Here is a 21,840-nt window from a genome sequence, read left to right on the forward strand (position 1 = left end):
ATTACTAGACTCAACAGACTTGTCGCCCTGAGACGTTCAATTTGGCTATAAGTTTCCTTAAATGAGAGTTTGTATGGCCTCATATTTAATTTTGAAAGTTTTCAATTCAAATTTTCCATGAGATTCATCCTCAAACAGCATAATTTATTTATGATATTTCAGTTGCCTCCATTTTCAAGCATCAAAACCTTAGGAGTCTAAAAATATGTGTCAAAGTTTTTATAAAACTTTAATTGAAAAAATATAATTTTTGGGCAATTACAAGGTGGGACCATTCTCTGGACGTTAATGTGGACTTCCCCTCTAGGTCATGGACCAAGTAAGTTACCCTTAATTATAGGTTTAGCGCTCCATGGATTCGCGCATTGATTCAAAAAATTTGTTGAGAAATTGTGCTCCTAAATATCAAAATAACTAGAAATTGACAATAGAGGCTTTGTTTGGATATAAAAGTATCAAAATTGAGTCAAGAATATTGAAAAATAATTTTAGGGACCCTAAAAACATCCAAATTGGACTATCTGGGATAAAAATTAGGTCGAGACATGATTTGACTTCCAAACTAGCTAGTAGGGGATCGACATTGTCGCTGATATGCCAGCCCCCACACCCGTATGCTGACCGACCTTCCTGCACGCCCGAGTCGCCTGACATCCTACTTGTGGGTCTGCCAGCCTGCTCAAGCCTACTCCGACGATCATGGCCTATGCTGCTTGGTTATCGTTCACTGATTGGAGCCCGAACCATAGTCAATTTGCTGTGATTATATATATATATATATATGTGTGTGTGTGTGTGTGTGTGTGTGTGTGTTTCAAAAGTTTATGTTCTTATATAGTGTATGTGATTCTTTTTGTGACATAACAAAGAGTTCTTAATACCTTTTTATGAAACTTATTTGATGGATTTTATCTTATCTCAAGTTAGATTGTAAAATTTTTTTTAATGAACTACTCAAATTGAGTGAATTCAATAGTCATCCTTCTAGGAGGCTCGTCCTGTCTGACTTTACTAGTCAAAGCATTGTTTGATGACATTTAACTTGTATAGAAGAGGTCAGATCGAATCACCCTATGATTAATCATGCAGTGATTGAGATGCAATGAAGACTGTGTATTTCTTGAATCAATGATAAAAAATTAGATTACATAATTTATTTGAGATTGTAATCATGATATTTTTTTCTTAAGAAGATAATACCATTAATGAGTGAACAATATATCACTGTATTATAAATGAAAATATAATGATTCCTTATTATAATTTAGGGATGTAAGAGTTACATAACACTTAATATAGAGGGTAGATATATACAAGGACTACATGACACTCAACTCATAAACTATATAGGATATAAGACAATTAGTACTATTATTACAACTAATAATATTGTGAAGATTTTTATTGTTCCAGATTTGAGGTAGCATCTTTTTTATGGCATCCTTTAACTTTAAAGTTTTGGTCTTAACCATGGTCATCACCAAATAAGGATCGTCCCAAAGGGGAAAGAGTTTATTGTCTTAGTGACCCTTTACAACTGCCTCAATGCTATACAAAACCAAGTCTCCAATCAATATAAATTTAGGTTATACCCTCTGATTGTACTGATGAGCAATTCTTTGGACATATGTAGTAACTTTGAGTGTCACCACTTATCTTGCTTATGGAATGAGATCTAAATTGTTTATGAGCTTCTCCTTGTTATTATTGAAGTCAAAATTCTAGACTCTAAGACTTGGGACTCTAATATCAACTGGTATAACTGCTCTATGCCAAAGCAAAGATTATATAGGCTTTCCTGTATTAGAGTTCTAGTAGTGGTACAATAAGCCATATGATATTTGTGAGTTCATCAGTCCATTACCCTCAGCCTTCCCAAATCATATTTTTAATCATTTAATATTATTCAAGTTATAACTATCCTCTATCCATTTTCCTTAGGATGGGCTATAGCCGCATGCACCAGTTGGATATAAAAATTCTTATAAAATGTTGTAAAAATTTTTCTAGTGAATTGAGTTCTATTGTCGTTTATGATTTTTATAGGAATGCTAAATTTACATATCATTTTTTTATATGAAATATTTTGCATTAGATTATATAATTTTTTCAGAGGTTCTGCCTCTACTAATTTAATGAAGTAGTCTATAGCTAGGATGATAAATTTTCATTATTTAGTAGCTATAGGGAGTTGTCCTATTATATCAATTCCCCATTGTGAAAAAAGGCTATAGGCATTAGAGTGATGAAATCTCTATGGTGGGTGAATGGGTGAGATTGGAATGCAATTAATAGTTGTCATATTTTTATGTGAATTCAATTGCATTTTATTTCATTGTGGGCCAATAAAATCTTCGTCTCATGATTTTTAAAGCTAATGCTCATCTCCTGAGGTGATCTCTATATATTTTCTAAATGAACTTCTTGAAGTGCATAATTTGCTTGAGGTATAGTCCAGTGAATTCTTGTTTGTATAATTCTCCACCATAATAGTGAATTATGTGGCCTACCTCTGAAGTCATGTTACAACTATTGAATCTTTAGGTATTACAACATCTTTTAAGATGGACAAAATGGGATAGATCCAAGAGGCATCTCTTAGCTCAATAATCAATTGTATAACCCATGGAATTTGGATGCTTGAGAATTGTATCTCTTCTCTTTGCTCACTATTGATATTCAGCAGTGTTGTTTATTGCAAAGAACTTTAGTCGAAGCCCTTATTCAAGGGTAACTTGTTGTAGGGATTTACCAAAATTTCAGCACTGACTTTAGAACTTCTAAAAACTCCATCAGCATATAATATCCAACACATGTGAGAAGGAGAAGTATTTGGTGGCTCATCAAAGGTAGGGATGGTGTAGTCAACCATAAAATATGCAAGTAATTAAGACTTGATGTTCGACCTAGATAAGTAATAGATGTTAAATTCTTCTAATTTCACTGATATCTTTATTAATTTCTTAGATGTTTCTAATTTTTAAAGGTTAATTCTCAACTGGATATTTCTATAGACCTCAATTTTATGAGCCTTGAAGTATGGGCATAGTTTTTGGGTTGTGGTCTAGTGACGGTCAATGGTGGGGCAGAAGTCTGACGATGGTCGATAGCTAGATGAGTGGTGGTCAAGGAGAAATCTGGTGACAAGAGAGCACTAATGTTTCTCTTTTTCTATTTTCTTCTTTCGTTTGCTTGCTCTTCCTTTCAACGAAGATTGAGGGTTCTATTTATAGTTTTATAGGAGTGGTATAGTTTGTAAATAGGGAGAAAATCAAGGGCATGTTGGTAGTATTTCAATGGATGGCTGATATTAACTCCCTCGATTGTGTACTGGTGATCGAGCATTTGAGTGTCTTAATGATGTCAGAATTTGACAATCTTTGGCTTGTTGAATTTGGTTTGTCGAGCTGCTCGATTTGACTATAAGCATGTCAAATTCGAATAGCATTTGGTCATCCAAATAATTTTTTTAATCTTTTAAGAATGCTTTGGTGCTTCGATTTGGGTTCATTTATGCTCCAATTGGTTTTGTTGTTGGGCATGTAATTCAACTATAAGTTTGCTTAAATCGAAGTTTGGATGTCCTCAGATTTAATTTCAAGAGTTTCTTATTCAAATTTGCCTCAAGATTCGTGAGCGATAAAGATAATTTTTTTATGATATATTAAAGACTATAGTAGCTTTGTAATTATTCACCAAATGACTAGGAAAAAGATTCTTGACAGCAGAAACACTGAAAATTCGAAAGAACATGACTAGCTATTATTACATCTTCACAAGACTTCATCCCCTTAATTGGGTGATTTGCAAAAATATAACTTAGTTAATAGTGTTTTTATTATTTTTATCTTGGAAGGATATCACCCAACAAGGTAGTGAAGCATTTTAACTACTAATAGATCATTTCCATAGAAAATTTATTGGTAGCATTTTTTGTTTTTGAAGAATTACAAATAGCATTTATTCATAAAGGAAAGAAACAAAATAAGTGTTAGGTAAGCTATCACATTCCTTCTTCAACATAGATAGAAGAGTTGAAGGATGCTTATCACCAAAGACATCCCAAAAGAAATCTCCTATCAAAGCATAGGATGCAAAAAAATCAGCTACCTAATTTCCCTCCTGAGGAATGTAGTGATATGCTATAGGATTCCCTTATTATCTCAATAACATGAGAACATCAACTTATGCTAGGTATTAGGATTGGGTACTTGATGGTTACATTAGTAATACTATCATACACACATTTCTATAGCATTACAAAAAAAATATAAGTACTTCATTGAATCAGTCCTTTTACTTTCAAAACATTTATTTAAATCTCCTTCTATTGTTGAAGTTAAAGAATATTTAATTTGTTTTATTTTATTTTTATAATAACCCTTTTTTAGAGGTGTCAATATTTGACTTGATCAAAAGTTTGACCCAGACTCGACCTGGAAAATTTTGGGTTTGGGTCAACCCGTTTAATATACGGGTCGGGTTCGGGTTCAGAAAGTTGATCCGATTCAAAATTGGGTCTTGTTCGGGTTGACCCAGAAACACAAAAGTTACCCGATTGACCCATTTAGAAAACCCTAGGCAAACGCATTTTTTCCTATTCGCAAGACGCAGTTTTTGTCCACCGTCTTCAGCACACGCGAAGCCCGCCGCGTCGTCTTCAAATTATGTGATGCCCACCACCCGCCATCTTCGCGACACGGTTTCTAACCACTGTCGTCTTTCAGGCCGAGGCGACAACCTGTCTAGGAATTCAAAGCTCTTGGTTCTATAGCTTTCGTCGTCGTGTACAAGGCTAAGGCACCAGCTTGTCTTGTTGTCTGTCCTCCGCCTGCCGTCGCTGCAGTCTCTGCACACCTTAAACTCCGCAGTCCGCCTTCAAAGTTCTTCCATGACGTCCGTAATTTGCAAGCTCATCCACGGGTTCACGTTCTTGTCGGGTTAACCCATAACCCATGCGGGTGGGATCTGGGTTGGATTTCCTGACCCATTTGCCAAAACATGTAGGACTAGGATCAACCCATTTAGATCCGGGTCAATCTGGGCTCGATCCGAACTTAACCCGCGGACCCATTTTCTCATCCCCTACCATTTTATAAACTTTTTAGGTTTGCTGTTGGAAGGGGCCTTTTGCTTAACAAGTTTTAATAGATGAAAGCTAAGCTCCATTGTACCGGGTGATATGCTAAAGAGACTTTGAAGGCTTCATTCATTAAAGCATACAACTCTCACTCACGTTTATCTATGTAGAGGGTCTTTCAAGTTCTATTTTTTTTTTTTTTCAAAAGTTCTTAATGATCTGTCCTAACCAGCAGAAAAAAACCTCTAAAGCAATTGAAATGGCACCCTTTCTTTACATTTTATTTTCCCCATCTTCATCAAATTCCAAATAAGTCAAATCATGCTTATTCTTTCATATTTTTCAGTGAAGGTTAAAACGATGATAACCAGTTTGATTTGTTATGATAAATTAAATATTGCATTATTGATTACTTGATAAGGATTGAATTCTCAAGGGTAAACTTGCGTAATGAAAGAAATGATTTATGTGATTTTTGCCATACTTAGATAAAAAATGATTAAGTTTCCATGGACCTAAAGATGAATATTTTAAAAGTTTTGGTCTAAAAAGTATGATAAAATGGAATGAATAAATGCAAATTCTATTGTTTGGATATGATTTCATGTAGTTGTATCAAAGGGTTTTCAGGTCAAGTTCGAGTCTAACCAGAAATAATCCACCATCATTTGACCCAACCAAATTATAGGGTAATGGGTCATGGGTCATAGACCCAGACTCGAACACGACCCGGTTCAAACCCGATTCGACTTGACATGACATGCCAACCCATTATTATTAAAATATTTTTTAGATAATTCTATTTCTTGCGCTTCTCTGATCAAATCTCGTAAATCCTATCGTTCGTCCGCTAGCCCCGCTTTCGCCAATTTGCCTGATTTCTACTTTCGCGTGCATGCATTGTGCCACTAACCAGAACCAAAATGCCAAACAATGGATGATCCCACTACCCATCCTGTCTCTCATTTCCGCGCCCTTCTTTTGCAAAATCCTTAAATCCGTCTTATCGGGGTCAAGATCTGGTTAATTGTAGGCTGTCGGGTTAATCTGAACCCGATCCATTAATTAAACAGGCCAGATTTTTAGACAAAAATCCGACCCATTTTGTTAAACAGGTCAACCCGAAACTAAAATTTCATAGTCGGGTTTTATGTTAGGTCAATTTTTGACACCCCTAATCTCATGTATATATGTATAAGAACTACAATAACCATTTTTCTACATTTTCTTTTCCCGTCTCTCACAAATCCCAAAAAAGTCATTTATTCCCTCACTAAACTTCAACCATTGTCTTAACCATTTTTTCCCTCACCAAACTTCTGCCATTGTCTTAAAAAACGAGCTTTCAATTGCCCTCCTTCAACCTCAACCGCATTCTCTCTCCTTACTCCAAGGCCATTACAATTTACAACCATCAGCGTACTCAGTAGTGCAACTTAAGTTATAACCCTAGTATTTGAGCTCGGTCCACTTATATCATTTGAGGATAAATTATGCTTTTTATTTCTTATTTTTTTAGTAATGGTTAAAGTTATGATGGTCAATTTGGTTCATTTATGATAAAGCAAATCATACAAGCATGATTAATTACTTAAGACTTCATTAATGAAAGTAGCGATTTATGTTATTTTTGTCATTCTGAGAGAGAAAAAAAGAGATTCCTGTGGACCTAATGATGAATATTTTGAACATTTTGGTGTAAAAAGTATTGAAAATTGGGAAAAGTGAATGCAAATTCTAATTTTTGCTTGATATCTCATGCATATATGTATAAGGATTGTCATTTCAGATTTATTTAGACCTAAAAAATACTGAACATTAAAATTTAACCATTATTATCAAACTGATAAATGTATGATATTACAATTTTTTTTACTTATTTTATGGAATAGATTTTGAAACAAATTTATAGGCCTACTCGGTGATCTTATAAAAACTAAAAATGATAGAATGAATTAAATAAATCATTAATTATAACTATTTGGCATTAGAAAATTCATGGAAATAAAGAAATTAACAGAGAATTATTTTTTTATGCATTATGTGAATATCCAATACAAATACAGATATTATGTGTCAAAAGTAGCTTATAATAGACAGGATTTTCTAAAAAAAAAAAAAGATAAAAGGAAAATTTTCTTGTCTTATCTCAATTGAAATGAAATTACTAATATATATTATATGTTATAACTAGTGTTATTGTTGCAATTCAGGAACCTTAGCTTATGATTTAAATGATAACAATCATTATTGATTAAAATTTTATTTCTCCTATTATATGTATTTTATATTATTTTTCTGTGTATTCTAATATTTCAAGTACATGATACATCGCTCAAGAATGATTAAGGCTCAAGTTTGGGTAGAAGTGGATAATTTTTAAAAGAACATGTATTTTTAATTCTTTTATTTTACATTTCTTGAGTCTATCAATGTAAAGGTGTATGCTAAATTAACGATCGTGCACATACATATAGGAGAGTGAGAAAAGTGAGCTGAAAAAACTTTTTTTTTTTTACTAATCGTATCATACGATCCCGATCTTACCGTAAGCTCAGTTATACAAAAAAAAATCAATTTTAATGACTAATTTTATAATTAATGCTTGTAAACTAATCATACTACACGATGTACATCGTACTATATAATTCATTTCCATCAGGAAACCGTAGTCGCTAAATGATTTAAGTAAAAGTATTTTAAAAATTGATTTTACAATTAATCGTAATGTACGATCAAAATCGTATTATATGATATTTTAAATCTTACTTAAATTAATCCCCATGATTATTCAATCAAATCAAGATTTACTAAATATGGTCAATCGTAATGTACAATATAGATCATATTATACGACTGGTAGAGACGAAATCCAATCATCCCATATATCATACTAGGCAAAAACCTTGATTTTTAAAACTAATCGTAGAGTACGATGTGGATTGTACTATATAAACCCTTAATGTTTTAACTTAGACATAGAGTATGATGTAAATTGTACTGGATGATTGACAGAGATGACTTCCAGTCGTCCTAATAATCATCCTATAGAAACATAAAGAAATTGAACTAATCGTATCGTATGAACTTTAAATCATACTTTATGATAAATACACAAAACATTGAATACTTCATTATATATTTTCCCTTACTATTTCTTCACTTCTATGCCTTACCCCCATTTCTCACACCGCAAGGCTGAATAATCAGGGAAGGAGTCGCCTTGCAGCGTGAGAAATGAGGGGTGAAGCATATAAGTGAAGAAATAGTAAGGGAAAATATAAGCCGACCGTTTAGAACCTTTGCTTTCTACTTCAGAAATAAAGAAAGATGGCTAATTAAGGAGTCGTTGATCTGTGACTTTGCCTGAAGGGACTTTATATAGTTTCATTAGAGGAACTTTATAAGCCTGAGTTAGTCATGAAGGATTTAAAAGATAATATAGTTACCAAAAATGGCAATTGATTTTGTCATGCAACGTAAACGGAATGCAGAAAAAAATATTAAAAAAAGTTATAAGATGGCGTCGAAGGGTGTTTTTTTTTTTAAGATTTTATACAATAAATACATCTCAAAAGGCTAACGACATTTAATGAAGATATATTTTAACATGGCAAACACTTCTATAAAAGTACGTTTAAAGTTCTCTATTTTTTGCTTTTTTTTTTCCTGGAGAAATGCGTGTTTCACCGCTAGCACTCACAAAAATAATTAAATTAATGGGGGTTATAAAATAAATGATTGGCTTTCGGATTATTCTAATCAAGGTTACAAAATAATGAAAAACAAAAAATAAAAATAAAAATATATTGGACAAAATTCAAAACAAAATTTTGTATTTCATTATGATTGATTAATTAAAAATTTATTATCAGTTGCAATGTATGTATTATACATTTTTAATAATGACGTACAATGTCTTCATTATGAATCAAATTAAATGTTTTTCCTTAATGTATAATACTTGATAATCCTTGAGTTAGTTATAACTTACTTTACTACACAATTGATGCTTGCTGGGGCGGAACCAACCTTAATTTTTAGAGGGAGCAAGCTTATAAGTAAAAGTGTAGAGATTCTTTTTTCATAAATAACTTTATAACTAAAATTTGTTCCAGGGGTGCTACCCCTTGACCCCTATTTGTTCATTTCCTTGATCGTTATACGCTTCGCAGATATGTAGGGGGTCCAAGGGGGCAGTACCCTATGCGGGGTTTGACCTGCCCGGTCAGATCACGGGGTCAACTGGGTATTTTTTTTATTTTCTTATTATTTCTCTTTGTAAGGATATTTCTCTTTTGATTTTTGGTTGTACTGATATTTTTGGCCTTTTTTTATAAACTTTGGTTGTAAGGATAATTTTGGTTCATGTAACAATAACATCTATATATAATGTGTTTAATTATGTTAGGGCAATTGCCTAAACATCATAGTATTTTAGAACTTTTTTTTTTTTTTTTGGGGGGGGGGGGGGGGGGGGGGAAACTTGTTCGTTTTTGTATAAGTTATAGTAATCATATAATAATTTTTTCTCTCTATGTAGGGCGACAAATTACCTAAATAATCATATAATCATTTTTTTTTAGTGGAGCAATCCCACCCGCCGGGGCCATATAGCAGATCCATCGTACTCTCATTGTAAGAAAAATGCTCTTTATTATAGTAGCAGTAACTAGCAAAGACAATTCTAAATTAATATGCCAATAAAGTAGGGGATACGCAACATCTTTTTTAGCCTTAATAATTTAATTTATAAGATTAGTAATAATTGTCAAAGATAAGAACACATCGCTAGTATGCATATTATATTTTAAATCTTACTTAAATTAATCTCCATGATTAGTCAATCAAATCAAGGTTTAATGAATATGGTCAATCTTACTATATGATATAGATCATATTTTACGACTGATGGAGACGAAATCTGATTATCCCAGATATCGCACTAGACGAAAACCATTATTTTTAGAACTAATCGTAGAGTACAATATTGATTGTACTGTGTAAACCCTTAATGTTTGAATTAAATTTATAGTACGATGTAGATTGTACTGGACGATTGATAGAGATGATTTCCATTGGTTCCGATAATCATCCTGTACGAATAGAAGGAAATTGAATTAATCGTACCGTATGAATTTTAGATCTTACTATATGATAAGTACAAATAAATTAAATAGTTTGTTTGAATGATTGTTCCATCGTACTTGACGTACCCTAATTTTAAACTAACCATACTATACAAACTCAGTTCAAACTATATGAACAGTGACGACTTAATTAAAAAGGATTTTCACTCGATTGTTCCAAAAAATCATGCACCTTGCTTCCTCCAGTGCCCTTGGTGAGTTCTTGAAGTTGCTCCTTGGAGATAAGCTTCATTTTCAAAGGTCGTAGGTACTCTACCTTCACTATGATGGAGAAAAAGGATTGAAGGTTATCTTCCATCACCGAGAGGGTGAGGAAGATTTTATGAGGGTTTTGCCTTCACCAAGAAGGTGAAAAAGGATTAAAGGTTCTCTACCATCACCAGAATTGTGAGAAAAATTTTGTTAGTTCTTTGCCTTCCTGATGAGGGTGAAAAAGGATTGAAAGTTTACTTCCATCTCTAGGTGGGGGAGAAAGATTTCAAAGGTTTCTACATAATATATATAGTTAAAGTGCATGCATTAAGTGCACTTGACCTCAAAGAACTGTGCTCTATAGAGTTAGAGTGCATGTACTTATTAACAATATTTAGAGGCAGTGCTTGTACATCTTTTTTAGTCATCTAAGTGTCCTCAGAAGGAATTTTTTATTACATCCGGTAAAAATACCGAGCATACCGAGTGTATCGAGCACTTTAGTGACGTGGCGTTTTGTTATTGGTTTCTAGATGCATTCGGTAACCTGACTCAGAAGGAGGTTAATCTTTAAAAGAATCCGGGTGATATGCTTGTTCGTGAGAAGAGTTCTTCCTAATTGATGTCATTAATATTGTAAGGATCGTACAAAATTTGACATGTATGTTCCATAAAAGGGTTGTGTTGTAAATCTTGAGGCTTAATAATTTTTTTTGTTAGGAAGTATATCCATTGTATTAAAAATATAACTTATGTACATATAAAAACGCAATTTATATATAAATCTATTAAAAACTTTAACGTACAAGTTTCCAAAATATCTATTAAAAACTTTTGTCTGACCATTTTGTTTGAAGGTGAAAAATAGATGAAAATTTTAGTTGTGTTGGAATTATATCTAAGTTATTTTTCAAAAATATGAAATAAATATAATAGCTCTGTATAAAACTATTATTGTCTGTAACTATTGTTGTCTAACATTTTTTTTTCAATAAAAATTTGGCTACGTGAGGTATTATTAATTTCTGAATATGCTAAAAAATTCAACATTTTGGAGAACTTATTACTAACAATAGAAGTACAGTCAAGACTAAAGAGTTCTTGGCAATCTTAAAATTAAATTGATGGAGAGATCATCCCAAGCTCAACAGAGAACTGAGTAGTTTACTGCCAACTTTTTTGCCCAGTTATTTTAAAAATTTTGAAAGTGTGATGTTAAGCAATGTTACATTCAATATCTTTATTTAAGAAGGGAAAAAAATATCTTGATTATGTCTGATCAATGACTTCATTCTTGCCTAAGTGTCCAACTATTTCTTGAAAATGAAGCTAGATGAATAGGAAATATCAAAGAGGTGATATATATATATATATATATATATATATATACATGCATAAGTAAAGTAGTATAGTTAGGACTTCTTTATTTTTCACTAAAGTTAGAAATGGGAAGATTGACTTGACTGGGCATTCTAAATATACCCTTCCCTAAGGCGTTGTAAGATTAATCTGACCAAAGGCTTTGGAGCATCAATTTTCATTAAATGAGGCCATGAAAAGGACAAATGAAGAGGTGATGTAAGAAGTTCATGAGAAGTTTAATCTAGTTAAAGGCTTTCATTGCATTAAGTGACCATATAAATTATCCTTTTTAAGAATGTATATGATTGTGGCCAGATGTTAAATTTTTAAAATTCTCTTTATCAAGTATGACATATCGATAAAAACTTCTTTCATCAGTGAATGATTTTTTGGTATTAGCCGCTCCATAATTAACTTATATTTAATAGGGTTAGATTTTAGACTTTTAGTCCATTAGAAAAAATGACGAATCCTAGAAATATAATTTTATTTTGAAGGTAAAAATATTTTCCCATGTTTATGTAAAGTTTCTTGACTATTAAAGTTTAAAAATTAAGTCAAACATTTCATAAATGTGAATTTTCTCCATGCTATAGACCAAAATATCATCAAAGTAATTCTAGCCTTATTTTTTTTGCAAGACATTCATAGGCATATTTATGTGTTTCATAGGATAGTCTTCTATTGATTGTGATCTTCATCATCCTTGGGAGCCATCGATTGAGTATGATCTATGCAACCTTTGTGCAACCACATTGGCAATATATTATTTCTCTTATGGTCATTATGATTTGTTCTTGTTCTTGAAATTGATTTTTTGAGTTGCATCACATTAGTCTTCAGATATCTGTGATGAACTCCACATGCTAATTTTGAATGTGAATGCCTAGGTGAAAATTATTGATTGGGGCTTCTTTTTATGAGTGGACAGCTTGAGTACGTCTAGATCATTGAGATGGTTCGATTAAGCATATTTGTGTTTAAATCAGTTTAGATTGACATGAATCCAAGATTTGAATAAACTATTTTTTACCTATTATGTAATTAGATATATATTTAACTATATGTGCTAATTGATCTTCAAATTCTCTTTAATGTGCATATCATTGTTGAATTTTATAGTTATTTATATATTTATCTTATTTTCTATTATATTATGCATATATAATCTATGATTTTCTCTTTTTTTTTTTTTTTCATTAAGTCGATGTATCATTTTCACTTCTAAAAAAAAATCCCATTGTATTAGGATAGATTATCAATGAATGAATAATATTTTATTGGCTCATAAGATTTTCTAAAGCTGTCCATGCTTACTTAGAGGAAGGCCTATAAATAAGACATTTCTTTTACTTTTTGATTCATTAAATAAAAAAAATATTTTTATTTGTATAAATTTTATGTGAAAAAGCTTGGTCTACTCTTTAATGAATCTTAGTGGTTGATCACCCCTAAAGCTTAATTAGGTGATTCTAACTTTTTTAATTCATTTTTCCTCCTTTTTTTTCTCAACATAATTTTCGTCTCCTCTACGTAGCCTTCAACTTAGCCTCTTTCAGTTTCAAATCAAATTCAAACTATTAAAACACTTTTAAATATTTCATTGCATCCCTCATTCCAAGGCCTCAAATTCCTATTAACTCTTATGTATCATAGCATAAAATCCTTAATATATCGACATAATTTTCTTCTATGAATAATCATATAAAAAATATCATAACTCCCAAATCATTGATAAAAAATTCATAGAATCATCATTTGTTCTCTAACATTTCATATCTTTGAAATGAAGTTTATATCTAATTTTTAAATGGGAAAATTTGACCTTTTCTAGCATAAGAATTTTAGCATCAAATATATCCAAATTTTAAATTCCCGTTTTACCATTATTCAAAGAACATTTTTACTAACATTCTATGTGGACACCAATCAATTATTTCCTTCATAAAAACATATCACACAAACCCTTCATCAGGTCACTATAGAACTTATTATTGCCTAAGAAGATTTTTTTTTAGATCTTGCTTGTACTATCCTTTTCATATTTGGAATAATGGCTATGCTAGATTTTTGTTCTTAGACGGTCGCTAGATATTCTTGGCCTCTTCTTGCCACAAATGTCTAGGTGGTGCCATTCTTTTGGTTTTTCTTGGTTTGTTGTGTCCTTGCTCTTCTTTTTTCTATCTTTTTTGAGATTGCCTCCTTCGCCCTTTCTTCAGTTGGCATGCTGGTTAATCGTGTGAAAGATCTTGGATTCTTAGATAGTAACTCATCTTCTAGATCTTTTCTATAGGCACTTTCTGGGGGTTCAACCCCGACGGTTTTTCCCAAGCTTAAAGCGGTTACTCACCTTTGTTTACCTTCTCTTTGGATTTTTGAGGAAGAGGTGCTCACTTTGGCAGTGCCATTCAAGTTATCCTTGGTTGGTTTCTTACCAGATAGCTTGCCATACATCGATGCAATTCGTAATTTTTTCTTTAACCTTAAACTAAATGATATTTTCTCTATTACAGTGTTTAATGCTAAGCATGTGTTGATTAAATTGAAAAATGACTCAGATTACGGTTGGGTCTTTTCCCATCATTCTTATTTCATTCTTAACTGTTATATGAAGCTTACCAAATGGCCCCCATTCTTTGATGTTAACGTTGATTCCTATGTTATACATATTTGGGTCTATTTTCCTAACTTGCACCCCCATTTTTTTTATCTTCCTATATTCTTCATGGTTTGGGGTAGTTGTTCAGAAAACCACTAAGAATTGACAATATTACTGTTGTCTGTTCCTATCCATTTGTTGCTCGTGTGCTCGTGGAACTATCTGGCTTGGCCCTATTAATCTTGGTTATGTCCAATTAGTTGAAATGGAGGAATTCCCCAAATATTGTGGTTATTGCAAGTCAATTGGGCATTCGAATTTGGAATGTGTTAATTTGCTTCCTAAGCCTAATGAGAAGTCTAAGATTGTTTCGAATACCTGTACCAATGTGGTTGAGGGTGTGGATCTAGTGGTGATCAACTTGCATGCTGCACAAAAATCAGTCGGATAATGTAGCTAATGAGGGGGATGGCATTGGCTTTGGTAATGGGGGTAGCTATCATCTGATAGCTTTTATTTCCCTTATTGTCCCATCTTCTGCTCCTTTAACTTTTTGGATATGTGGTAGTTCCATAACATGTTATTACCCTAGCCTCTTTGTTGAACTTTTCAAGAGTAAATTTTTTTAATTGAGCCATTAGCTTCCCCTCCCTTAGTTTTTGTTAATGTCATGGGTAGTCCTAATGTTACTAGGATGGAAATGTCACTTGATGGTGGTAGCTCTAATCCTATCTTGGCTGTTGAACATAATTGTTAGGTGTGTGTGATGTTAATAATTATGGTAATGACCTTTCTGTTATCCATTCTTGTGTGGATTTTGTTGCTAATTCTAGTGATCTCATAGGTCTGTTGCGGTGGGTTGTGGGGTTAGTGGCCCATCTGGTGAGGTTTTGGTTGCTTCATTGTGCCAGTCTTTTATCCTATTGTGAATCTTTCTCTGAGAAATACGGAGTTTATGGATATTCCAATTTATGGTATGTCTAATGCAGATTTGAAATCCAATCTGGACCGGTCGTCAAATAACTCTATTTTGGTTCATACTGATTGGGTACATATAGAAGAGGACATCTCCACTTCTTGTGAGGTTGAAGGGGATGACTTTGGTGACAATGTGGATAATGAGTTTATTGTCATTGGTGGAGGTAAAAAAAGTTAAAGTAAACCTAAAGAAGAAATAGAAATTGGGTTTCCCTATTGCATTTTTTTTTGTGTGTGAGTTTTACTAACACTTTGGACGATGATGAGGCGGCTCCATGCTTAACACTTTGTTGGCTAAGGCTTGTTAGCAACCATGGTGGTAAGCTTACTGCTTGGTGGTTATCTAGGATGATGATGTGCTTTCTTCTGTGTTTGTTACCAATGGATGGCCCGTGCTTGGCTGCGAGGTCGTTGTGGGGTCCTACCACCCCCAGAGTCCGCTATTGGCTCATTTTCATGCATCCATGATTGTTTGTCCTTTATTTTGATAATTTTTCTTTCATGTCCCTTCTTTGATCTATTTTGATTTTTGGTTCTTGCTTGTACTACCATTTTCACATTTGGAATAAAAATTTGTTTAGAAAAAAAAAATTTATTGACTAAGGAGATGTAGAAGTTATAAGATGAGTGGAATAGATTTTGATAGGTTTGTTATATTTTCTACTCTCTTAATTGCTACTTACAATACTTTTATTTTTATGGTTTTTCCTTTTGTGATCGTTTGTTGATTTGCATTTGGACTAATGTCATATTTGTTTTTATGCCATTTAAATGAAATTCTTAAAAAAAAGTTTAGATTTTTCTCACACTTTCATGAGGAATATTTTTTCATTAACATTTTTTGTGAGACACTTTTTTATGATTCAATTGTCATTTTCACTCAAAATTTTCCCTCTTAAGATTGTAGTCAAATAATTTAATGTTCTATAAATATGGAATTATTAATGATCGATCCTTATCTCTTATACATCTAATTTCATGAGAACTATAATTATTGCAATTCCATGAGAAATTACTAACATGTAATAGATGTACACATACAATGTTTAAAGATAATCTCAGCCATGCAATTCCAAGAGAATAAACATAAACTTTGATAAAGTGAAAACACAAAGATGTAAATCTTTCAATCAAGTTGTCTTACAAAGATACAAGTAGCACATAAAGCTTAATACACTTACACGGCATAGTGCCCAAATCTCAAATTGGAATTTTGGAGAAGCTTACACATTTATGTATCCATTTTTAATCAACCATTCCAAACTCCATAGGTTTTCATAACCTTTCAGAGTCCAATATGACCACCCAAAGGTTGCCCTCCCAAAAACATCTATTTGTGCTGATCCAAACCTTTGATAGTCATTCTTTGATGCATTTTTTACTTCCATGCCATCCCCCCATTCCCCTACATCATATATATAAAGATTGAGAATTAAGATCATACATAAGATATATATACATATCAAAATAATAAAAATAAGATGCATACCAACAAATATAAGAGGGCCATTTGAAACCATTAAAGAATTAAGAGCAGCAGAACGATTTTGGTATACATAGTCAATATTTTGTTGCACTGACATGCCTTCAAAAATACTTGCATAGTTGTAGTAATGGACATCAACGACAGATCCAGAGAAGCCACTTGCAAATTGAATGAGCTCTGTGGGATCACCAATCGATAATCGGTTCGACATGATCACATGTACATTTGCGTACTTTCTAACTGTGTCATATCCAGACTTGTAGTACTTTTTTAGGTTATCTAGTGTCACTCCAGGAGCTAATGGTTCATTAATCAACTCAATTGCATAAAGACAAGGTCTATTTGCATACCTGTATATAAAAAAATAAGTGGTAAATTAATATGAAAAGCTTATACTATAATTTAAAACTTAAAAGTAACCCACCTAGAAGTTAGAAAATCGACCACAAGAATCGATTGATCAATACTATCATCTGTCTGACCCCACGATTGTAATCCATCCCTTGTTCCACTGTGCTCCCAACCATTTTGTGAACTTTCCATAGCATGAATATCTATGATCACTTTTATATTGTACTTCCTATAGTGCGAATCGACATTATAATTTACAGGAGTTTTATATGTTATACAAATTAGAGGATACAATATGCTTACTCTGCCCAGGAAAAGGCATTGTCCAATACTTGCAAGGATCCACCAACAAAAGGGCGGGGTGGGTTTTGATCAAATCGTATCCACCACCCAACTGGAATTCTCACTGCATTCAATCCATTCTCAGACACAAACTTGAAGTCATCTTCCCCTATAAAGCTATTCCAATGTTTCTGTGAATACAATCAATCATGTCATTGTATTATTTTATCAATCAATTATTAAGCCTTCATTTTAATCTATAATGTAGGTGTGAAAGATAGTTAAATAAACATCAAATAAATATTTATATTTTATTTTTATTGTGTGACTTTGAAAATTAACTACCATGATATTCAAAATTCAAAATCATATATTAGAATTCATCAAGAATAATCCATTGAATTGAGAAATTGAAGACATCTCACCTTCATAACAGAGGTAGAATTATCTGGTCCATAGCCATTAGTGACTTGGAATTCACCCTTCAATTGCAATACATTTGTCATTACAAAGACTGATGGATCATCATCTCCCCATTCAGTATTCTCTGTATAGTTGGCAGTCACCGTTGCATCTGAATTCACTTGCAATAAAGAACCATTTGGTGCCTTGATGCGTATTCGATTGGGCTCATCATCTTTTCTAATGATCACAAATGTATGTGAAGGATCTGAGTCATCAGAAGAGGTTGAAATGGCCACTAGATTTCCATTATCATCGATTCCAAAAAATTGCCAATTGAGGACTCTAAATTGAAAGGTTGTCTCAGTGACTCTCCATAACTGAAATAATCAAATAATAAAGCTTAGGTTCCATATTAATATTGTAAATTTTATTCAAATAACAAGATAAATAAGGTGGGCGATTTTAAGCTACTATACTTTGAAAGTCTCCCATGTTGATGCTGTTGGTTGATTTGCGATGATTGTCGACCCACCACCATTCTGAGCTGAGAGGTAATTATTATGTGTTACAGACTTAAGTTGTATTTGAGTTCCATCCTAAAACATACAAAATAATAGAGATATTAATTTATACACCTTTTGTTCGTTCAGGCAATTTTACAAATGTCAAGTGAGGTTTATTAATTTTCCTAAATCTGCAGTAATAATCAAACATCATATATATATATATATATATATCTAATGAATGTTTTCGATCTGTTTGAGGCAAGTTTCTCATACATTAGTTAGTTAAACATACGGATTGGAAGAAAATGAACTATTATTTATTTATTTTTATTTAAAAAGGACTCAATAAAAAACTATATAATTTTGAAAGTATAATCTAAATAGTTTCATACCAAATTTAAGTGTAAGAACATCTGCAGTTGAAAAACTCATTTTATTCTTCAAAATGAAGTAATTCCTCTCCAATCAAACTCTATTTCATAACATCAAAAATATATATATTGAGTATATTCTTCCTTGGCGAAAAAAATAGAGAAAAAAGTGGTGTTTGTGAATAGTGTGATGCTATGCTAATATTAGCATCGCAATGTTCACCTCGTGCAAAATGCCACTGAATTTGGTGTTCGGTTGGAGCTCGCAAGGACTGCAAATGCTCATTGATATAAAAAATGAAATGATATTTTAGGGATTAGCTGGACGATGAATTAGTTTGAGAGCCTTACTAATAGATCTTTATTAACCGGAATATTATCAAACAATTCGGGTTTGAGCCATCCCTCAGTAACCAACCACCCACCGAGATTAACGGCCTTGATTGGGTTGGGCGAATAATCAGGAGTCAGCCTTGCGGCGTGAGAAATAGGGTTGAAGCATAAAAGAGAAGAAATAGCAAGGAAAAATATAAGCCGACTTCCCATGACCGCTTAGAACCTTTGCTATCTACTTAAGAAATAAAGAAGGATGTCTAATGAAGGGGTTGATCTGTGACTTTGCCCGAAGGGACTTTATATAGTTTCATTAGAGGGTTTTTAGAAGCCTGAGTTAGTCATGAAGGATTTAAAAAATAATAATATGACAAAAAATGGCAATTGGTTTTTTCATGCAACGTAAACGGAATGCAGAAAAAATATTACAATAATTTATAAGATAGCGTCGAAGGGTTATTTTAAATATTTTTTACAAATAAAAATATAAAATACATCTCAAAAGGCCTAACGACGTTTAATGAAGATATATTTTTAAATGCCAAACATTTCCATAAAAGTACGGTTAAAGTTCTCTAATTTTTTTTTCTTTAGAAATGCGTGTTTCACCGCTAGCACTCACAAAAATAATTAAATTAATGGGGTTTATGGCACAAATGATTGGCTTTCAAATTATTCTAATCAAGGCTACACTTACTATTTCTAACGATGAGTAAACTAACTACAGAAATAATAAAAAACTATATATACATTTCCTCTCTCTCTCTCTCCTCTTCCTGAGTGCCGTCTGGGCGATTTAGGGTTTCCTTGCTGTGCGAGTGATTTTGTGCTCGATCCAGTCATTTTTCTTGCTTGGATCTCGCTGGAGTTGGTATTTTGTGTGTTCCCTTCGTCTCTCTGCCCTTTCGGGCTGTCGGGATGGCTGGGGTTCCACCTTCCAACCCGTGGGGGAAGGTTTCGGGCCCGATTCAAGGCTTAAACAGGGGCTTTTTCTCTTTAGATGGAGAGGGTGCGGTTTCTTCGCCTTCTCGTTCTTTTAAAGACGTTCTTTATGCAGATCCAATGTCAGGTGACAAAATCCCTAACTTAACTCCATCGACGTTTAATGGAGTTCCGGTTGTTCTTCTCTCGGACGAAGATGTCCTTAAACTTGCATCTCCTTTTCAGTTCACCTTGGTAGGAAAGTTTTGTTTGCGTAGACCGAATCTCGACTCTATTCGTAGCTTTTTCGGTAATTTGAAGTTATATGGTTTCTTTTCAGTCAGTTTAATGGATTCTCGCCATGTTGCTATTCAGCTTTCTAATGACCTAGACTATAGTAGGATTTTTGCTAGAAGAGCTTATTTCATTAACAACTGTCAAATGCGAGTTCTTAAATGGACGCCTTTTTTTGATGTTAAAGAGGAATCTCACATTGTGCTGATTTGGATCTCTTTTCCTAATCTAAGATTACATTTCTTCAACCCTAAAGTTTTTTGCATGTGCTAGGTTTGATTTTTGGCAGGCCGCTTCAAACTGATCAGGCCACTGCTGCTAGAACTCGAACTTCAGTTGCTAGAATTCTGGTGGAAGTTGATATTTCGAAAAAACATCCGAAGGAGGTTTGGGTGGGTTCAAAAGCTTTTGGTTATCTTCAAAAAGTTGAGTTTGAAAAAACACCAGATTTCTGTCAAAACTGTAAGATACATGGTCATTTTGTTAATGAGTGTTTCAAATTGCATCCGCATCTTAAAAAAATTGTTGTTCAAAATAAAGAGGGAATTGTTTCCAAAGAAAATCAAGAAGAGATTCCTCCTAATAACGCAGAAAACCCCGTGAATTTAGAACAAAATTTAAATGTGATAAATGAAACAGTTAGCCCTGGTTTTACAGAGAATCCGAAAAATAAATTTTCGGAGTTAGAAGACCTTAATGAAGAAAATGAAGTGTATATGCTTAATTTGTCTAAAGATATGCTTGATCATGTTCATAAACAGGTTGATTTATCGAATGAGCAAACTAGTACTGAAAAAGAGGGATGTGAGGAAGGGGAATTTATCCCCAACTTGAACAATGAGACGGATCTGTATGAGGTGGCTGGTAATATCACGGAGAATAAAGAGGATAGCTTTACTACTAACGATGTTGGTAAGCCTTCTTGCTGTGATGAAGATGGTGAGTTCATTAAGGTGGGAAGGAAAAAGGGTAAGAATATCTTACCTTCGACGCCCCGTTCAACCCGTGCTAAAACTTTTTCAAAATCTTTTAATGGTTAACACAATTATTTGGAACATAAGAGGTATTGGTGGCAAGGACTCTTTTTTTAGAGCAAAAAATTTGTGTAGAATTTACAATACTCAAATTCTTGTTTTACTTGATCCGTTTCTTGCTAAGGATAAAATTGCGATTACTGCTAAAAAATTAGGTTTCTCTGACTATTTTGTTAACTGTTCGAACAAAATTTGGATTTTTTGGAGAAATTTTGTCGGTTTAAATATTCTTGATGATTTTCATCAAGTTGTTAATGTCAAGATTTCTCTTTCCAATTTTACTTGTAAAGCTTCTTTTGTTTATGCTGCTAGCACTAGCTCTGGTAGGGCTGTTTTGTGGGAACAGTTAAATAATTTTGCCATTAACTCCAATCTACCTTGGTTAGTTGGTGGAGATTTCAATATTATTAGCAATATTAATGAGAGAAGAGGTGGTAGACCTCCGAATGTTAATGCTATGTAGCATTTTAACTCCATGATTAACAATTGTCAACTA

General features: G+C 33.0%; 1 pseudogene; it reads right to left on the minus strand.

The window, feature by feature from the left end:
* The window catches only part of LOC110108374, a 30,406-nt pseudogene extending 11,098 nt beyond the window's left edge, over window positions 1–19,308 (minus strand).
* Between the last annotated feature and the right edge of the window lie 2,532 nt (window positions 19,309–21,840).

Source organism: Dendrobium catenatum, unplaced genomic scaffold (assembly GCF_001605985.2).
Source record: "Dendrobium catenatum unplaced genomic scaffold, ASM160598v2 fragScaff_scaffold_1145, whole genome shotgun sequence".
NCBI classification, from domain to species: Eukaryota; Viridiplantae; Streptophyta; class Magnoliopsida; order Asparagales; family Orchidaceae; genus Dendrobium; species Dendrobium catenatum.